Source organism: Macrotis lagotis, chromosome 1 (assembly GCF_037893015.1).
Source record: "Macrotis lagotis isolate mMagLag1 chromosome 1, bilby.v1.9.chrom.fasta, whole genome shotgun sequence".
In the NCBI taxonomy this organism is placed as follows: Eukaryota; Metazoa; Chordata; class Mammalia; order Peramelemorphia; family Peramelidae; genus Macrotis; species Macrotis lagotis.
The window spans coordinates 83,833,782-83,849,500 of record NC_133658.1 but is presented as its reverse complement, the minus strand read 5'-3'; the positions used below and the strand labels follow the sequence as shown (position 1 = coordinate 83,849,500).

Below are 15,719 nucleotides of genomic sequence, written 5' to 3'. Positions count from 1 at the left end.
GCATTTTTGAAAAGGCCTAATTGTTAAAAGTGAACCTCAGATATTCGTTAGCTATGTGACCCTGAGCAAGTCACTTAACCCTGTTTGCTTCAGTTTCTTCATTTGTATGAAGAACTGGGGAAGGAAATGGTAAATCACTCCAGTACCACTGCCAAGAAAACCCTAAATGTGATTATGAAGAATCAGTCATGACTGAAAATTGACTGAGGAGAGAAGGTTCCTCCTATTTAAGTTCAGAAAGACTCCTTACAGTTTAGCCAAAGAATGATGGATTAATTATACTTGAAGAATATTTATTAAGTTGTAAGAATGTTTGTAGAAGTTATTCAGTCAAAAGGCATTTTTTAAGCCTACTATGTACCACCATAAGTGCAAACTTAACTAAGGTATGTTAAGGGCAGAAAATGCAAGGAAAGTCAAAAGATAATCTCTTATCTGCAGAAACTAACAAACTAATGGGGGAGACACAAATAATTGTTACAAACTATGGACAGGAAAATTGGAAAAAAACAGAGGGAAGACATTTTGCCCCATGACACATAGTAGGTGCTAAAGAAATATTTATTATTGAGTGACCGAAATTAAGAGGGATAGGGAAAAACTTCCTATAGAAGGTGAGATTTTACTTGAGACTTGAAGGGAAGACTTTATTTAGATTCTGAGATCCAATAAGATAAAATCCTGAAGGTTTGGGATAATGAGTTTACTAGAGTAGATGGTGTGACTATAGTTAAATCTAAGTGACTTAAAACTAAAGGAGGAGTTCTTTAATTATTAATTATTCCTCTCCAAAGTAGATATGGTTGTTGTTGAGTTGTTTCTGAATCCTCCAGATCCCATTTGGGTTTTTCAAGATACTGTAGTGTTTTGCCATTTCCTTCTCCAGTTCATTTTACAGATAAGGAAACTGGGACAAACAGGGTTAAGTGACTTGTCCAGGGTCACACAACCAGTGTCTGAAACTGGACTTGAACTAAGAAGATAAGTCTTCCTGATCAAAGTCCAGGACTCAAGTCACTGAGATATCCAGTTGTCCTAGGTAGATGCCATACTATTTGAATACACTGAGATGATTGACATCATCTAAGATAAGAGGTGAGAATAGTTCCTGGGGCCTAAGTACTATGTGACTCATTCACACCTCATTCATATGGTAATGGAGGCCTTCAATGCATTCAAGCAGAGCAATTTATCTGCTTCTACAACTTTCACCCAGAATTTCTAGTTTTGTTGTCTAGGATTTATTGGAAGATAATTAATCCCTTTTTGGTTGTTGGTTTTGTTGTTGATGGTGGTGGTGGTGGTGGTGGTGGTGGTGGTGGTGGTGGTCTTTCATTTTCAAAGAGAACAATAACATCAGGGGTAGGATGCAAGTGAAATGGATTTGAGTGAAAGGGTGCTATGCAAAACTACCAGCTTCACTTTCTCCTTCAGAACCAACTGTGTCCAGAGATCAGATATGCATGTATTAGATAGCCCTGCATGGGAAGAGACCTTGACCTTTTAAAACTAATATCTTTAACAGATCTCTGTTTAACTGAGACAACGCCCGTTCGGTGACTAGGCTAGGTGTGAAAGAAATAAAACAAAGAATAGTCTCTTTTGCCTAATCCAAAGGAAAAAAAAATTAATTGGGGAAGGGAAAAGACCCTTAGATTCTGATTGTCTCAAAGTGAACACAAATAGCAATTGTTTTGTCCAGTATCTGCAGCCCTTTAGCTACTTAAAGAAAAAGACACTATCCTCCCTCCTTAATTTTCTCTTCTTCAGGTGAGTCATCTCTGGCTTCTGCAACTGAGCCTCAGGCCCTCCATGATCTTGCTGACACTCCTTTGGATATGATTCAGTTGTCAGTGTCTTCCCTAAAATGCATTGCCCAGACTAGAGAATAATCTTCCCAATTTGAATTGGCAGAGCCAGAGAGAGCCAAACATCACCATTGCTCTGGTCTCTGTGCAGCCTAGGATCTCATTAACTTTTGTGGTTTCCAGGCCACACTCCTGACATTGACTTTACACATGAGTTCACTAAAACTCTGAGACCTTTCCCCCTCAAAATATTGTTTAGTCCATCCCCTGCTGCCTAGACTTCAGTTTCCCTACCTGCCAATTAAAAGAAAATTTTACTTTCTACTTTTCTATCATATTCTTAGGACCACAATCATAATAACAAGAATGATGAGAGTTATTGTCATATTAAAATATCAACATGCATTGACTAAGTACCAGATGGAGTAGAATTCTGCACCCAAGAGTTATGTTTCATGGCAATTCAATGATTCCCAGTATAGTGATGGCAGGAGAGTCTTTGGGAGAGAGGAGTATAGGAAAAAAGACCTTCCTGATTTTGGGGAATCCAGGGGAGGAGGGAAAGTTTCCAGAAATGACATATATGACAGGAATATAAGAATAAAAAAATGAAATAAACTATGCTCTCAAGAATCTTACATTTTTTCATCTTTGTTATCCCAAATCACATTTATGTGGTGTTTGAAATATATGAAGAAGGCAGTGTGGCATAATATATAAGGATTTAGGCTTAAAGTCAGTGAGTTCATCTTCTGATACATACTGATTATGACACAGATAAGCAAATTCTACTAACAATCACAAGACATGTGTTCAAATTTGGCCTTAGACACTTATTAGGTAGATGATTGTAGGCCAGATACTTAATTTCAACCTCAGTTTCCCTAGCTGTAAAATGAGCATGATAATAATAGCAAGCATCTCCTAGATTTTTTCTGAGGACCCAATGAAAGATTTCTAAATTTCTTTATATGCCTTAAAATCTTATATAATGGTAACTTTTACCATAACTACTATAAGAGAGATACATTCTTGTGACACTGGATTGGCAACTGTTACTGCAATTTGGAAGATGAAAGGTTGAAAAAAGATTAACAAATAAAACATATTCATTCTACTTCTCTATTCCACAGGGTCAAAGACTATTATCTTGATCTAGAACTCCATGGATTTATCCAGGACTTTCAAAAATGGCACTCTTTCCCCACCTGGCTCCCAGAAGACAAGAAGCTCTTTCCCATTCTCCCATCATGCTGGTGGGCATAATGTAAAATGGTCAACAAACAGGACTCTTAGTTGAGTAACTCCACTTCATCTGGAGCCAGAATATCAAAATTCAAATCCCAGATCTTCAATTTATTACCTGTGAGACTTTGCAAAAAAAAAAAAAAAAAGGTTCTTTTCTGAGTTTCAGTTAAATTGTTATAGATTTAGGGGTTAACTAGGAAATATCTGGGATCCCCTCCAGTTAATGCTAAGATCTCACACTCAGGTGTATGGGGAAACTCAGGGGATGCTTTTTAGTATAGAGGAGAGAGACTTTTTTTTTTTGAGAAGAGTTCTGCAAACTGGAGGAGAGAAAGATGAAGGGACACATGTTTATATACCAGGAAATTACACACTTCTCTGAGTTGATTGTATTTTTGCTCACCAATTGTCCGGTGTCAGGAGGAATTATGCTCGCTGACTCATGAGGGGGTCACATTCATGGCTTTTCTGATATTACCCTCCCTCACCTCAACTTTGTGTAGAAGTAACATGCTGACATATAGACCGTCTGCGAATGGTCTTGTAGCAACTGTGCCTCTAGAGACATGGGAAGCCGAGCACATGGCACAATGGGTGTGATCCTGCCACATCACCCAGATTTACATCTGCTCAGTATATTTTTAGCTCGACACATTTCTTGTCACTGAAATGAAACTGGAGCTGTCAAACACAATTGAGAAAGAAAGGACAAGGCTTAGATTGCATCTCCTCAAGTATAGCAGGGTGGGACCTAAGTGAATCTTCAGTGGCTCCTGGCCAAAAGTGGAAGGGGTTGCTCCATAAAGTAGTGATGTTCCCATCTCTAGAGTTAGCCAATGAATCTACAAAGCTTAGAGGGCTACCAATATACTGGATGATAGATACAGAGGTAGAAAATGTTTTAACAGTGTAGGATAATGTACTAAAGATCAAATTTAAGGGAAAAATGCAAAATTCCACACTTGAATAAGTAAGTATTGGACAGGGCCATGTAGTACTAGACAAAAGATCATAAAAATAATCTAGAAGTTTTAATGGATTACCATGATGGTTGGAATTTGCATAGCATTTTTAAAAATGCTTTATTGATACTCTATTCTTCTTTATGACCTTGTCACTTTGAAGTGACTCATCTCCCCTATACTAAAAGAGAATCCTACTTTGTAAGAAATAAATATAGACTAAAAAAAGACAAATCAACACAATGAATTTGCAAAAACTGTATGCATCAGCTCACATCTCTAAACCACCACAACTTTACCAAGAGAAGGAAAATGCACTTTCATAATTTGTCTTCTAAAGTCATTCATTTATTATTGTTCACTTTACCGATCAGAGGGCAGAAGTCTCTCAATTTTGCTAGTGTAGTGTTCTCTAATTTCCTTTCTTCTTATAGCACAATAATATCCCACTGCATTCAAGCTGCTGCAACCATTCCCCTGTGGATGGGCACCTCTCTGTAATTAAAAATAAAATGATTGTAAGAGATAAAGATCTGAAAACCTTGGTAAAGAGAGATTAAGCGACAGATGAAAGGTTGTTAATATTTTTGTACTTGTATTTATATACGCTTATATACTTTACCATCTTTCTTGTTGGGATTTGGAGAAATATTTTACAAAAGATTATCTGAAATTTTTAAAAGATTTTATAGGCATGATTGCATTTGATCTTCCTTCTTCTCTAGTCAATTCTAGATCTCTCCTGATTCCAAGACCAGGCCTCTTGCCACTCTGCCAAGGACCAGCTACAGACTCAGTAGAGGACCACAGCTGAGAAAACAATCAATCTAGCCCCCAGACACCAAAAGGTAGATGTCACAGAAACACTATTGGATAGGACAGTTAGGTGGCATGATGCACTAGGCCTGGAGTCAGGAGGACCTGAGTTCAAATCATACCTCAGACACCTAATAATAATAGGCATGTTACTTAACTCCATTGCCTTGCAAAAATTAAAAAAAAACTTTAAAAAAAGGAACAACATTGTTCTAAAGCCCATCTCTGCTCTGAGTAAAATCAAGGTATTGAACTAAACAGCTTCTAAAATCTCTTTAACTTCTAAAGTCTAGGATTCTTAGATTCTAGGACCTTCATGGCTTGGGGGTGAGGGATTATCTATAGCAAACTTTGTACCTTTTGATATACTTTTAAAGGAAGTAATCCAAGAGAAATAAGTTCTTAACACACTCTGTCTCTCGATGTATATGTGTCTGTGTCTCTTTCTCTGTCTTTCTCTGTCTCTCTGTCTCACTCTCCCTTTCTCCCTCCCTTCCTCCTACCACTGTTTCCCTCCATCTCTGTCTCTCTTGTTTCTCTCTGCTTTTCTGTGTCTCTCTCACTTGTCTCCCTTTGTCTGTCTTTGACTCTTTTTCTCTGTCACATACACACACACACACACACACACACACACACACACACACACACACACACAGAGAGAGAGTCAAAAGAAAGAAGAAAACCTTTACAAAAATTCTGCAAACAATATTTACAGTCTACTCACCATTTTTCCCTAAGCACATGTGACCCTGTGGATTTGCTTCAAAGAGGGCTAGAATTGGTCATTTAAATGAGTTACTTAATTTCTTACTCATGTTTTTCATTGAGTCATATGATTTTTCAAATATTCTCAGTCACGCATATGATGGAATCCTGGCACCTGACATGTATATAGTACTCTTATAGGTGAACATCTGTTGATACTCATTGGTAGCCCAGCATTGTATAAGTTCTCAAAAAGGTGAATGCTTATTATACTTAAGGACATTTAAGGCACTACTCCAGATGCTGATGCCACAAAAATGATAAAAAGAAAATAGTCTCTGAGAATTTATTTTTCAGGGTTGTCACTTGATTAGGTATACATCTGTAATCATTTCTTAATCAGGACTTAGAAATTTATAGATTTAAAGTTAGAATGGATCCTCTAGATGATTGAATCCAATCCCATTTTACAGTTAAGACCTTTGATAAGTCACTAAGCAATTGATCTAAGTGTGATTGGTATTGAGGTATCCCTACATGGGAATAGATCTCTTGCTGCAGAAAATATCAGGCATTTATCCAGTAACTGTCTAGTAACAGGTACTTGCAATCTAACTAGGGAGGCAACATATATGGGTGTATCAAACATAGCATGCATGTATGTGAATTTGTATGCACTTACATGTATGTATACATGTGGGCAAATATAAATATATATGTATACACGTAGATAAGTGAATGGATATAACATATGTCTGCATGTATATGTTTCATTGTTGTTCAGCCATGTCTGACTCTGTAGTCCCTTTGGGGTCTTTCTTGGCCAAGACAAAGGCGTGTTTTGCTATCTTCTTCTCTGACTCATTTTACAAATGGGAAAACCGAGGACAATAGTTAAGTGACTTGCCCATGGTCACACAGCTAGGAAGTATCTGAGAATGGAGTCAAACTCAAGTCCTCCTGATGCCAGACCCAGTACTCTATCTACTGGGTCACCTAGTTATCTTATATGTAAGTATGAATGAATGTATATTGAATGTGTGTATGTTGAATATATGTACGCACCCATATACATGTATATAAATACTGTACATTGTTCTGTGCTTCACATACTGCACAACTATCACATTCTTTGGTTGCCTTTGTGAGTGCTGTTCAATTAGAATTCCTAATTCTTTTCCAAACTCATCTCCTCCTATATTAGACCTTTCTCATCCTTTAGTTGTAAAAGCTGTATGCATTGAATGACCTTCTGTTTCTTTTGTATAGAATTAAAAGGATATGTGGTGTCCCTCCTGATCAGCTAAACCTTCAGAATAGGCAATGTTTCATGTTTTGTCTTCCTATCCCAAGAACTGAATACAATGTCTAGGACTGAAGAATTATTTACTGAATGGTTGATTGGTAATCCTAGTGTGTTGGGGTGTGTGTGTGTGTGTGTGTGTGTGTGTGTGTGTGTGTGTGTGTACACACAGGGATTAGAGGTCAGGGCTAGTTCTGACTTGGGCAGCTTAAGGTGATGCTTAATAAAGGCTCAAGGCTAGATCAAACCATTGGTTTGGGGACACAGGTGTGCATGGGGTGTGGACTATCTAAACTATAAATGTGTCAGTTGACACAAAGGAGATAAGAGTCCCTGATCTATTCTAATTTTTTTTTAATTTTTAGAGAAGAGGAAACTGAGTCTCAGATGAGATGAAGTAATTTGTCCAAGGTCATGAATCTCATCAACAGCAAAGTGAGTATTCTAACCTAGGTTGCATGTTGGATCTCTCTCTCTCCAGTCAGCTTAGGTTTGGAAAGCATCTTGGCAAGAGAATATCAAATTCAGGTGGAGGATCTAGCTATGGGTCACTCCCTCCCCTGGCCCTCTCTTTGGACTTAATAAAAATAGCTGACATTTGTAGTTCTTTAAGGCTTGGAAAGTACTCTGTATATATTATTTCATTTGAGTCTCATAGTCACTCATTACGATTGGTACCACCAATAACAATATATCCATTTAATAGATGGGAAGACTGATACTGTTAGTAGGTAAGTGATTTGTCCAAAGTCAAATAACAATGAAAAAGAAATTGTGAGCCAGGTCCTTCTGCTTGTAAACCCAGCACACCCTCCACCAAACTATTTGACTTTTCCCTGCCAAGGGGAGGGCTGCCCCAGTGCCTGTAGGAAAACACTGCCTCTGACACATTTGTTACAGCCCACTTCTTTTTTCAAAGAACTGAGAATGAGAAAGGCATATTCACACTCATTTCTGCACTGACCTAATTTCAACCTAATTGCCGAAAAGAAATTCCCCAATTTGTTATAGTGCCCTAGCATTGTTGAGTGTCTAGGTTGGAGGGGTTTTTTTAATTTTTAATTAAAAAAGGCTTCAGGAGTTTCCTAGGCTTTCTCTCCCACCATCTTCCAGATCCTGACTCCTCTTCATGTGCCACTCCATTCTGATAGAGGTATGGAAGGGTACAAAGGAATAACATTGGCATTCTTACAGTTGTTTTTAATACTGAACTTTCTAGACAAATCATTTCTCAGTCCCTTTGCACCAACCTCGGAGTGAGTCGTTGTGTCCTTAGTTTTGCTGGCTCAGAATCCAACTTTCCTGCCACATTAGGTTGCTAGAATAGAGGGAAATTAATGGCTACAAATGGACAGCCAAATGGTGGCCAGAGGCCAGACTCACAAAGACCAGATAACAAGGACCTACTTAAGTAGCTTTGCCCTTCAAAGCCACTGGGGGCACTAGGTTCCAATTTCCAAAAAGTCAAAAACCTGGAAAGAACCAGATGCAGGTATAAGGGGTTATATGCCACTCTGTCTTAAATTAGGTTACCATTTCTCTAGGATTTTTGTAGCTTATGAAAGGGTTTTCACATATGCCCCTGGAAGGCAGTGAAGATTGGTGGAAAGAACACTGACTTGGAGCAAGGGGTTTCCTAGGGTTTATATGTTACTTCTGACACATTAAATCCCACCCCAGCTGTAGAGACCTGAGTTTAAATTCCATTTTTTCTATTTAAAAGAAAATGGTAATTGATGCTGGATAAATCCTTTAATGTGTCCAAGCCTCAGTGTCCTTATTTGTAAATGAAGTTAGGGTCTATCTGACCTAACTCCCAAGGCTGTTGGGAGAACCAGATGAGATAGTCTGTGTGAAGTTTTTTACAGTATTTGACATACTAGGGAAAATAAAGTATCTATTATTAAATGACAGCCTTGCAATAGTGGTTCAAGTCTGGACAAACTGGTCACAAAAGTAAGCAAAGGATGATTCTTTGATTCTTGTGGTTCTTATTTCTGCCAAATCTCCTGGTCAATTTGATAAATTCTATACAAATAGATTTGATTAAATAGTAGGGTGTGAATTCTGATGCAGTCATCTGAGGAGTATTTCTCTGGAAGTGGATTCATCACCTAGCATTCAGACCATCAAAATTGTCTGCCTGATTGGTGTCCCTGCCTCAAGTCTCTTCTCAATCCAGTTCATTCTTTCAGTTCATTCTGCAATAATATTGTTCTTTCTAGATCTGACCATGACACCTTCCCCCACTCAATATACTTGATGATTCCCTATTATCTCCATAATTAAATATTAAACCCTTTTGATGATTAAAATCCTTGGTAACCTGGCCCCTTCCTATCTTTTCAGGTTTTTTTTACAACTCACTATCTTCTATGTACTCTATGACTCAGTGACAAAGATTGCTTGCCATTTGTCTCATAGAGTTCTTCATCTCCTGACTATGAGTTTTCATTGGCTACCCCACATTTCTGTAACTCTCCCTTCTTATATTTCCCTCCTGGCTTCCCTAGTTTTCTTCATGTCTCAGTCTTCCTAAATCTTAATGCCTTTTCTCTAAGTCTACACTCAATTCTCCCAGTATACATCTTGTTTATTTCCAGTTGTTCACATATTGTCTCTCTCCCCTTACATTGTGGACTCTTTGAGAACAAGGATTGTGTTTTGCCTTTCTAATGGTTTAACACATTAACTTTATGTGTGGAATATAATAGGTGCCTAAAAATATTGCTGATGACTTTACTCCCATACTGCCTTCAGAGATTAGGGTGATCTTTTCATTAGTGGTTGTTTAAAGCCTTTTGGAAAGGCTGCTGGGGAGAAAGAGACAAGATGGTAGAGGCAAGGGCTGCTCGTGTGTGTGTGTGTGTGTGTGTGTGTGTGTGTGTGTGTGTGTGTGTGCATGTCTGTGTGTCTGTGTTTGTGTTTGTGGGTTTCCATTAATCCTTTATCTCTTATGAACTTTCTATGGTGGGTGAAATGAAAGTTGACCCAGACCACTCATACTGAACAGTGAGTACCTAGATAGGAAATGGGGATCCTGTTATACACATCTGAGGAAACTTAGACATAAAATATACTAAAGTGTTGCTTTAAAATTTCTCCCAGAGAATTCTAAATGGAAACATAATATGTCAAAGAGACATAATTCCTTAGGTGTAAAAGTACCTAGGTTTGAATCTAGTACAACTATCCTAGTCTCTTTAGAGAGTCCTGGGTCATAGGTAACATCTACAAAGAAAATATAAATATATAGTAATTAAATAAAAAATTTTAAATAATAAATAAATATAAATTAATTTTGATGGATGAGATGGGTAATCTCAACAGATCTTCTATAGAGGTGGCATTTTCTTAGCCATAAAAGAAATCAGTTTCTAAGAGGGAATGCAAAATGTCAGGAATAAAGGTCTAGAAAGTTGCCATTGATTCATCAACTTCCTCACTGTGTCTTTCTTGGAAGTCTTAAAGGCTTAAGTAGGGCTGGCTTTGTTTGCAAATCTTGTTTAAAAAGAGAAAAGCTTTTAAAACTTCCCAGGTATGGACACAGGTGGTCCCTCACAGGGGGAGCCATGCACTCTTCGTGTTGAGCTCTGATTCGTGCTACATTAAAATAAACCTTCAGTGTCAGCTGCTCGGGCTCACATTATGACTATTCTAAATGTATCGTTTTCACCAAGATGTTTTCAGTATTAATCAACTGGGTACCATGGATTTGACGCTCTGGTATTGGAATACAGGTTTTGTCGTTATTTATTTACCGAGAGGGAAATAGAACAGTAGTTCCATTTGCCACTCCTAAATTTATTGTCAATCCTTCTGTGTGGTGTAAAATTGTTAGTCATCTCCAACAGCTCTCGGAAATAAGCATTCCAAATATATTCTCCTACTGTACATAGATGTGCTGATGCCACTCCTTGCAATTTTGCCAGAGAGTATCTGAAATAGTAGATCTAAATGGTAGGGAATGAATCTTTGGAAGGAAAACATAAAAACTGGAGGGCTCTTAAAAGCCTAGGAAATGTAAGGAATTGGAAAGAACTACTTGGCCCACTTAAATGCTCCCCTCAAGTTAAATCACCAGTCTGGTTCTGGGGCAGGCAGCATTTACTCATGCTTATCCTTGCAGCAAATATCAAGAGCAATGACTTTTTCTATTGTGTTTTAGACTCATGTTTTTCACACCACCTATTCAGGAGCCTCCTCAAAATCCTACTCCCCACAACCCAAAGATGTTCAAACTATACTGGCACAAATTCCACCATCTATACTCTTCTTACTTTTTTTCTGCTCTGTTACCTAAATTAGGAGATAACCACTAAGGGAATTTGAATTTGTCTGTCTTAGGACTAGATAAAAATCACCAAACATTTGCATCTCACTGGCAGAGTTGACTTGCTGAGATATGGCCAAAAAGCATTTGTGGCAGCCCAACTCTCTTGGAGTAGAAGTACTTGGAAGTCACCATTCCAAGAACCTTAGCCTTAGGAGTCTATCCTCAAGTCACTCACCTCTAGAGAAAGCCAGTAAGAAGATCTAGTTCTTTAGATGACTACCCTTTGGTCCTCACAGAGCTACATGATAATCATTTATCTTTTCCCTGGTCAAACAAAGCTAAGCCCTCAACCCACTCATGTATATAGATAGGCGTCTGTGGATCCCTTGGTTTTACTAATAACTTTACAATAAAGGGAGCCTGTCCAAGAGAAAGGAAATATAAGGAAATTCAACTTTGCCTGTACTGTCCCTCTTTTCAAACAATATGGTTTGTGTGTAGTATCTTCTCTTCAATAAAGGGAATAAAAGGTGCATAGATTTAGAGTATTGGAATTAGAAGTAACCACTGAATCATTTCCTACTGTGGTCTTTAGTACTCTTAGCCTTTGTGAAATATACACATTCAAATATATTCACATACACATGCACACATACATAGGTATATACAAACATACTGGTTCTTGTCCTTTGTTACTGAAGACCAAAATGGCATCACTATGTTTGAAACAAATTGCAGTGTATCCACTTGGGGTTGATCAGATCAATACAAGCTCAGAATGTTCTGCCACAGGTCAGGTACAAATAGTTCATGTGAACACCTGCAATGCTTACTCCAAACTTACATATCTCTTGACATACACACACAAATATATATGCATGCATAAAGGCATATATGTGTATACATGTATAAAGACAGTATGTGTGTGTATGTGTGTATATATAGTGAGACAGACAGACAGACAGACAGACATAAATAGAGACAGAGACAAATAGCAATAGAGGCAGAGAGAAAGAGAAGGGAGAGGTAGAATAAAGCAGGGAAGGGGGAGATAATTGTATTTCAATATAATTATTTCCTTAGAAATCTTATTATCTTAATGTTAAAAAATAATCTGAGAAAGGGGACATGGGCTTCTTTAGACTGTCAGAAGAGTTCATGACACAAAAAAGGTTAAGAACCCCTAATGTAATCCAACCCTCTCCTTGTAACATGACTGGTTCAAAGTAATGACTGCTAGTAAGATAGGATTTCAAATCCAGGTCCCTTGACCTTAAAGCCAAGTCCCTTTGTACTACACCATGATGCCTCCCTTTTCTGGTCTGATAAAATCTAAGTTTTCTGACAGCTAAGTCTTTCAAATATGGGGATGGTAAAACTTTCTGAGAGCTCAACTGTCAGATGGTTTTCAGCTAGATGACTAGGGTCAGACCTAAAAAAGCTACCTTCCTTCCCAACTACCTTCCTTCCTTCCTTCCTTCCTTCCTTCCTTCCTTCCTTCCTTCCTTCCTTCCTTCCTTCCTTCCTTCCATTCTCTCACTTTCTGTCCCTATTTCTTCACTCCCCCCTTCTCACTCTCTTTTTATTTTAGTCTTTGCTTCTGTGCACACATGCACACACACACACGCACACACACATATACAACATACAGTCAGGAAAAGAACCAAGAAAAAAACATTAATGCATTGAAATTAAAAGAAATGAAACACTATTCCAGCCTACAAGGAGCTTATAACAATACATTTGTAGCTGGAATGGACCTTTGAGATAAGCAAAGTCAACTCTCTCATTTTGTAAATGAGTAAACCAAGGCTCAGGGAGGAACAGAAACCTTCTCAAGGTCACAGAGTCAGTAATTTGGCAGGGTTGAGATTCAAACTCACACTCTTGGATTCCAAAGCCACTGCAATGCCTAGATTCTACAATGTGGAATTTATTCCCATAAAATAATCAGAAAAGAATATATGGCAGTCTACCATCCATTGCTAAATATTGAAACAACCAACAAGGAAGGTGATCAGAGAAAAAGCAATAATGAGAACCTTCCTGAGTCTCAGTCTCCTTCCCTGTAAAACAGGGATAAAAATTCTTTCACTGTCTTCCCAACAAGGTTATTATCAGGGGCAAATGAGATAATGATGTTCAGGAGATGAAAACACTGGAAAGTCACCATTCCAAATGGGACTTTGGTCCCAGAAGGCTTAGCAAGCCAATTCCCATTCTGTCACAAGACCCACATCTAGATAATAAGGACAGCTGCTGAGAAATCCTGCCCCACACCCTACCTCCTGCCACTCCATCCATACCAGAAATCTCTTCTCATCCAAAAAAGAAATGCTCCCATTTATAATGATTTGCTTCTCTTAGAAGCGTGTAAGGCATCCGAGTAGTGTTAAATGGTTGAATCCAGTTGGGCTCAACAATCCAACATAATAACAAATGTTTTTATTTTATTTTATTCTATTTTTCTCAACCATATGGACTTCCCAGTTCAATGCATCATCGCTTGTTTACCCTTCAGCAGCTGTCAGCACCCAGCTGATGCTATAGAAACTCTCTGATGCAGAGTTCCAAACCACAAGTATATGGAAATCATCTCCCCAAACCCTCACATCCCAATGGGAATTTCTGGAAAGGAGGGGGGGGCACCTATAAATAGCCTAAGTTTTGCTATTGTTTCAGCTGTGATATAACAGCCTAAGAAGCTGCTTAATCAGAGGCAGGCCTTGACCTTTTGAAAGGTACAATTTACATCTCATCGCCAAGCGCAACTTTGTGCTTTAGTCTCTTAATGACTAAACTGATGATTCAGAAGTCAACCACGAGAACGGGAGTTTGGAAATGTGATCCCCTGTTGGTTTTTCATGCTCTTTTTATTTATTTATTTATTTTCACTGTGATCAGGAACAAAAGAAGCCCCATGACCCTGAGAGCCAGCCAAAGACATTTAACCTGACCTCACTTCCTGGCATCCCCCTCCTTTGTCTTGAAAACCAATTGCCCAAACCATCCTAAAGCATTAGCACATTAATAACAATAACCTGCTTACTATGAAAGAGTCCATGAAGTCTGTGCTGATTCTTCTCAGCATGGGATTCAGCCAAGTTGGTAAACCCTTCCCCCTTGGACAGCATAAAGCTTTTTGGTTGGTACCTCTCCTGCATTCATATGCATTATGGCTATCTGAAGGCAGATGCTTCATAAAAGAGGGAAGAGAAAAGTAGACTTGGAGCCAGAATTAATACACTCATTTCCTGGTTCTAATACTTAGCACCAGTGTGACCTTGGGTGAGTAAATCACCCGAAATGAAACCTCTGAACTTCAGTTTCCCCTTTTATAAAATGGTGATAGTAATAGTTGTACTGTCTCCTTCACAGGGTTAGTGAGAAATATCCTTTGTAAATTCAAAGCATGGGATAGAGAGGAATTAACTTAATTATTTCTGCACTGATGTTAGTTGCTCATTCTCTAAGAAGACCATGACATCAGAAGGTGATGCCATTACCGGCACATGAATTGGATGTGAGTGATGGGGGAGGTGCTAAGGCACCAGTCTCACTTTCTCTTCCAGAGTCATCTGGATTCAGTGGTCAGAGATGAATCAGCAGGTAGGACAATTTGATCTTCAAGAGATCAAGGGACCAAGTTTTATCTGACCATTATATCTGCCCCAGCACAATGATCTATGCATTATAGAAACTTAATGTTGATGAAATAAATGAACTTAGAGCTGTCTAGGGCAGGGTGCCATGAATCCTTTTGACAGTCTTGGGAAGACTAGGTACCCCTCCTCAGGGGGAAAAACATTTTAAATGTATAAAATAAAATATACAAGATTATAAAGGAAATCAATTATTGAGGGTACTCCAAAAGTCTTTGTTATTGTTAGTCATTTTTCTATTATGGCAAATCCTTGTGACTTCTTTTTGGGGTTTTCTTGGCAAAGTTACTGGAATGGTTTGCAATTTTCTTCTCCAGCTCATTTTACAGATGAGGAACCTGAGACAAACAGGATGAAATGACTTTCCTAGGTTCACACTTTTAGTAAGAGTTTAAACTCATATTTGAACTCAGGTTTTCCTGATTCAGGGTCTGGCACTGTATCCATTCACCACCTAGCTGTGCACCTAAAAGTCTTTGTGAAACCTAAAACCCCCCAGTGCATTAAGACTTTTGGAATTCCTTATACTGAAATAGTTATCAATTAAAAAAAAAAAAACTAACTGATGTACTTCAGGCTAAAAACCCCTGGTCCTAGGTTTCAAACTTTATAAAATACTTTCCTCAAAATAACTATAAAGATAGTGCCCCATTTAACACATGAGGAAATTGAGGTTCACCTGACAGAGAAGTCTGGTAGCTCACCCCTAGTTACACAATTAATAAGGTGCAGGTGTAGAACCCTGTTCCCTTTCTGATTTTGGTTAAGTAAACATTCCACTAAGCATAGAGCTCCTAAAATCAAGAAATCATTTGGCAAAGGGTGAAATAGTCATTAATCAAGTGAGAACTCACCCAGATTGTTTACCAACTGTGAACAAAGTCTGGTGTGGACACCTTATTGAATCAAAGACATTTCAATTAAGTGCCACAGGAAAGA

The 15,719-nt window shown here is 38.3% G+C and overlaps 1 long non-coding RNA gene across 1 annotated transcript in view; it reads right to left on the bottom strand.

Moving 5' to 3' along the window:
- Positions 1 to 4,341: 4,341 nt before the first annotated feature.
- The window catches only part of LOC141513765 (uncharacterized), a 58,203-nt gene continuing 46,825 nt past the window's right edge, over positions 4,342 to 15,719 (bottom strand). Inside the window, exon 3 of the long non-coding RNA XR_012475873.1 lies at positions 4,342 to 4,513. This is a non-coding gene — a long non-coding RNA (uncharacterized LOC141513765). The remainder of the gene's footprint in view (positions 4,514 to 15,719) is intronic.